Source organism: Thalia democratica, chromosome 4 (genome assembly GCF_965202585.1).
Source record: "Thalia democratica chromosome 4, ktThaDemo2.hap1.1, whole genome shotgun sequence".
Lineage (NCBI taxonomy): Eukaryota > Metazoa > Chordata > Thaliacea > Salpida > Salpidae > Thalia > Thalia democratica.
In genome coordinates, this window is record NC_139168.1 from 29,562,733 (window position 1) to 29,568,732 (window position 6,000).

Here is a 6,000-nt window from a genome sequence, read left to right on the forward strand (position 1 = left end):
TTTATAAACTTTGATTTAATTAACTTATTGCTTAATAAAATTTGTATTCTACACTTTAAATTTACAAGTAATTTATGTTAGTTAAGTTACACGTGTTTTCTTTTTAATTCTTTTTGTTTACCAGAGCTTTTTACATCTTTGTTTTTGTTGTTAAGTAATCTAGCAGTTGGAAAAAAGTAAACACATACTTGTAAGCAAATGCTGTAGTATCATTCATTTAAGCTAACATGAGTTTACAAACAAAACATCTGGTTATGTTATTTAAGCTAGATTTTAAAAACATGAATTTATTATACAATAAAATTTTATTATACATTTTTTTTACATTTTAATTAAATTTAACCATACATTAAAATAGATTTATTTAAGCACTGACAAGGTCTTTGACCGAAACTTAGTTTGTAAAATAAATTCTTGAAAGAATAAATTCATTATTTCTCCTCCAGTAGTTGAGATCCCTCTATTTGTTTTCCTAAAACCAAAACATATAATACATTAAAAGAGTTTCAATAAGTATTATTCAAACAAAAAAAAATTATCAGAAGGCTTTTTTTTTTATATTTTAATCATATTTGATAAAAACCTTTTTAGAAGCACAATTACCATTAAAATTTGTAAAAATTAAAAGTTTAATTAAAATCTATGCAAACTTCATTTGATTAACTTTTCTTGAAGCTAGCAATTATTGTTATTTGATTTGGTGTGTAAATAGTTTATAGCTTCAATTCTTTAGATTTTATTTAAATTTTATTAAATATTTAACACCACTTATTGCATAACTGATAAGAATTGTTACAAAGAATTCTTAACAAGTTATGTCAGTAATATCTTGATAAAACAAACTTAAGCTCAAGTATATTTAAACCAAGGCCAACAAACTGCGACCTGTAAAGAAAATTTTGAAACCCACACTAGATGTTTTTGGGTTTGTTATGAAAAGAGTAAAAACGAAAATTACAACCACAGCCAATGAATATTTCAATTATTGAAATTTGGCCTAAGACTACAAAAGGCTTATCCTAGTCTTAACTTTACCTTAAAAAACACCTATATTTGTCCAGTAAAACTAACAAATATGATGAATAACTCCAGTTAAATTTTATTCAAAATTTTGAAGAAATCAGGTTAACAGAAGTCTATTTATTTAAGTTTATTGATGTATAAATATGTAAAGAATGATTAGCTCAATATTAAAGTCAGATAACAAACAAATGTTTTGTATTAGTTTTTCAATAACTTATGTTAAACTTAAATAAAGGTGTCAAATAATGTTTCCTTTTGAAGGACTATGATTGCACTTCTGATTAAAAAACTTATTTTTGGAAAATTGTACTTAAATAGTTGAAGATATAATTTGAAAAAAAAAAATTAAAATATCTAATTAAAATTTAAACAAGTAATAGTAGAAATTAAAATTAAATAAAATTTTAACAGAGTTTAAAATACAATTTGAATAAACCCAAATAAATGTTCTTGTTTTTATCATAACTCAAAAAGATCATAATAAAATAGTTATCATAATAAAACTCTTTTTTCATAATTTGATTATATTTTTTATAGTTTTTATAAAGCTACAAGATGCTTTTTACAGATTTAAAAAAATCAAAATAAAACGCTTCCTCAAAATTGGAGGCAACGATAGGTTCATTATAGAAGGGCAAACTAAAACGACAAAAATAGACTGTTTCACTAAAAATCTATTTTTTCCTATATTTTTTGAGATAACTACCTCAAACTTTCAGGAAATGTATTTGCAATATTTAGAAAATTCTGTCACACACAAGGAATTTTTAAAAAATAAAAAAATTAAAATTTTATATAAAAAATAAACATTTTTTTTCTGTTATAAAATATTTATGTTTTAATTTGTTTTAATTCTGTTCTGACAGAGTTTTCTAAATATTGCAAGGAACATTTCCTGAAAATTTGAGGTAGTTATCTCAAAAAAAAAATCTGTAAAAAGCAATTTGTAGCTTAGTAAAAACTCTATAATTTAAGATCAAATTGTGAAAAAAGTGTTTTGTTATGATAATTATTTAATTATGGTTGCTTTTTAACAAAATAGTATCTTTTTGCTTCTATCATAAGGAACCTATTGAACTTATTATTATTATTATTATTATTATTATTATTATTATTTTGCAAGTTTATTGTCCATATGATGGATCTAGGCATCAAAACCTAGGCCACTTAAACTGAGAGACACATAACAAAATAAATCAAAAATATGAATAACAAAAAGTTTATTGTTTAAAAAAAAGAAAACATATTTTAATATAATATATATATATATCCATTTATATATTAACATAAAAAGTAAATTTTTCAACCACAAACTTATACTTATTTATGCTTTGATGTAGAACGATCAATCATGAAAAATTTAACTGCCTTGACTAACAACAAAAATAAAAACCTACCACATTAAAAATAGACTGGCTAGATAAATAATCATTTAACATACTGAAAAAGGACTCATCATTAATGATTAATAGAGGAAAGGTGCTTCTTTAAAATTTGAATTATGGACTAAGTTTAATCTCAAAATTAATTCAACAGTTGATAAGAATTAGTTAATTTTACTAACGGACATTTTATTTAAATTATATCAAACCTTTTTAATTTAAATCAAAATTCTTCAACTTACTGACTTATATCCCTTATATCTGAAAATTTACTTAGAAGTTTGAACTTGTCTAAAGTCTCTTATAAAACCGCTAAGTTCCAACCCGAGATCACTTCCCATCCAGGCACAACTCCCACCAATTAAATTCAAGAACGGCTTATGGACCAAAGGTAAGGGTTAGGGGTAACAGTGATAGTAAAATATATAGATAAAAACTAAAAACCATAGAAAATAAATATGAAAAAAAATTAGGTGGAGTTGTGCTCCTGTGGGAAATGATTGTAAATGGTAATTGTAAGTATAACTTAGATAAAAGACTACATAATCTTATCAACTTCTAAAAAACAAGACTGTCCTCCTATGCCGTTAATTACTAAGTTTTTTTTTACAGTTGTATTTAACATTAAGATATTTGTTAATAATTTAATTTTATACAGCAATGAACGAAATTGAATGTAAAATAATTTTAAAAACCTATCCTTAAGAAAGATTTTTGACTTTGTGTGTTATAAGCAAACTTGTGATACAAGCAATGATTTGTAAAAACTCTGCATAGTGAATTACTGTTTTAATTTCTATTTATATTATAATAGAAAACTTTCAAGTTATTATTTTGCTAAGTTCAGTAAAATAGTAATTTTCTTAACATTATAGATTCAAACTAATTTAATGTTATACAGTTATGATTTTATAACTATATTTAGTATTTTCCCTTTATGTTCACAATAAAGTCATCACCTTATAAAACAGTTTAAAACCCAGTTAAACAAATAATTTATTAATTTAAGTGTAGCTATTGTAATTAAAATACATTAAAACTAGTTTAATACTTGCATTTAATTGACTGAACTAGGAAAAAATAATATTTTATTTTTTCAAAGAATAAAGAACAAAAGTTTAGGTTTTTTACGAGTAATTTTTCTTCAAAATATTTTTAATCTATTATAATAATAATAAGTTTAGTTTTAACATCTAAGTTATAAAAATAGAAAACTAGTATGAGTTAATATAATGTTTTGTTTCACTGTGTTGTTATTAGTTTTATTTTAACAGTTTCAACAATTTTTTTTTACATAACAGTCAACTTTGGTTGGAAGACAACAGTTTAATACATTTCAAAAGTAGTTTTCCACATAATTTTTTTTTTCAATAGTTTTTTAAAAGTTATTCTTAGGTAAGCTGTGAAAATTTTAAATGCTAACCAAAATGATATTATTGCAGCAATTTTTAGTACACACAATAACCTTTAAACAAAAATCAAATGGCTGGCAAAAGGGTTGCAGTTGTGACAGGAGCCAACAAAGGCATTGGGCTTGCAATAGTCCAGTCGCTTGCCAAAAGCTTCAACGGAACCATCTACCTGACTTCCAGGGACCAACAAAGAGGGTTGGACGCCTGCAAGCAGGTTCAGGAGCAGACGGGCAGGCAGGTGGAGTACCACCCGCTGGACATTGAGAGCTTCAAGAGCATCATGGAGTTCAAGGAGCAGATGATGATGAAGCACAATGGTTTGGACGTCCTAGTCAACAACGCCGGTGTCAAGATGAAAGACTACTCCATGCCGGCCGTGACCAGGGCCAAGATTACCATGAGCACAAACTACTTTGGCACCTTGAACTTGTCCAACGCGGTCCTGCCACTAATAAAACCCCAAGGCAGGGTGGTCAACGTTGCTGGGTTTGTGGCCCAGACGGCGCTGAAGGCCTGTAGCAAAGAGCTGCAGCAGGAGTTCAGGTCAGAGAATATCACCATGGAGCAGCTGACCTCGAGGATGCACGACTACATCGACTGCTCGGTGGCGGGAAACTACAAGGAAGTGGGATTCCCCGAAGATGATGCTTACAGTGTGTCAAAGATCGGGGTGGCAGTGATGAGCATGATACAGGCAAGGAAGATTAGGGCGGAGGGCAAGGAAGACGTTCTGGTCAACGCCTGCTGCCCCGGCTGGTGCAGGACGGACATGGCCGGGGAGAAGGCTCTGAAGAGTGCAGAGGAGGGAGCCGTGACCCCGGACTATTTGGTCAACTTGCCGCCTGGTGCTACTGAGCCAAACGGAAAATTTATCTCAAACAAAAGAGTTGCTAGATGGTGATTGTTTTTTGGAAGTTTTAGTTAACGTTTGATTATTTTAAAGTTTTATTTTAACATATTTTATGCTTAGCATGAGGTCTCTAAATTTTTCTATCAAAATTAGATTTAATCTATCATTTTAAAGTTTTTTGCGCTTATTTAAAAGTTTAGTGATTGCTGTGTTTGTCTGACATTGTTTATTTTATTTATAAGTTTTAAAATTTGTCTTACTTTTCTAATCAGTCTGGTTATATTCAATAAGTAGAATTATTATTTATTATTACATATTTTAAAAATGGTAAACACCATGTAATATTGTATTGTTGACCCTAGCTTAATTTAATTACCGTACTTCCATGTAAAGAATACTGCTTAAGTTATAAAAAAAAGATACAATGAAAATTTAAATAAACTTTTTTTGTTGAATAAGCTTGAATTTTTCAAAAGTTAAAAAAAATCTTTTTACTAAAACTTAATTTTAAACTTTCTTTGTACGTTTTGCTTGGTATTTTAAGTTTTTTTAAACAGCTTTTAAAATAAACAAAAGTGAAATTTCCGTAACCGATCTAAATTGAACTAAATGTTAAAAAGTTTTAAAACATTTTATGTTAGAAACAAATAGTGGGAAATAAGTTATTTTATTTCTCAAGTTAAATAGTTAATTAAGAGATTTTCACTTGATAAAATGAGTTTCGCTTGTTTTCATAGTTTGACCACTATAATTCTATCCAGTTAGACAACATTGTACAACCTATTTTGTTGAAATGCATTTGCTAAAGATATGATTATAGTAAATAAATTACCTAAGTTTTATTACTAAAAAGTAGTTTTCATCTAGCTGCTTTCTATTTATAAACAAAAATTAAAATACAGATAAAAACGATTTTTGTGTTGTTTTAAAAATTGCTTAAGTTCAACGTTGAAAAAATTTCTGAACATTAAGTCAGAAAAAAGGTTTTTTTTTGGTTTGTTCTTTGTACCTTTGTCTTAAATCTTAAACAAAAAACACATATATTTCTTACAGTAGGAACTTTTTTTTTTTTAGGAGCACTAGATATCTCTTTTTAAATAACTTAATTAGTACTTCCAGTTAAACGCCTAAATTAATTTCAAATAAATTTTTATTTCAAGCTATGTCAAAAAATTGTATTGATTAATACTGTTTAATCTACATCTTTAGGGTTAGTAGACTGTTTGGTAATTAAATTCTTGTTGTTAAATTAATAATCTTGAAAGTTTTTTTTAGAACTCATTTTGGTAAACTAACTGGAAAACTTCAAAACAAGATAAATTTTGAAAAGACG

At 27.2% G+C, this 6,000-nt stretch overlaps 1 pseudogene; it reads left to right on the forward strand.

The window, feature by feature from the left end:
* The first annotated feature begins 3,851 nt into the window (after positions 1–3,851).
* Positions 3,852–5,778, forward strand: LOC145834008 (carbonyl reductase [NADPH] 1 pseudogene; annotated as a pseudogene).
* Positions 5,779–6,000: the final 222 nt, after the last annotated feature.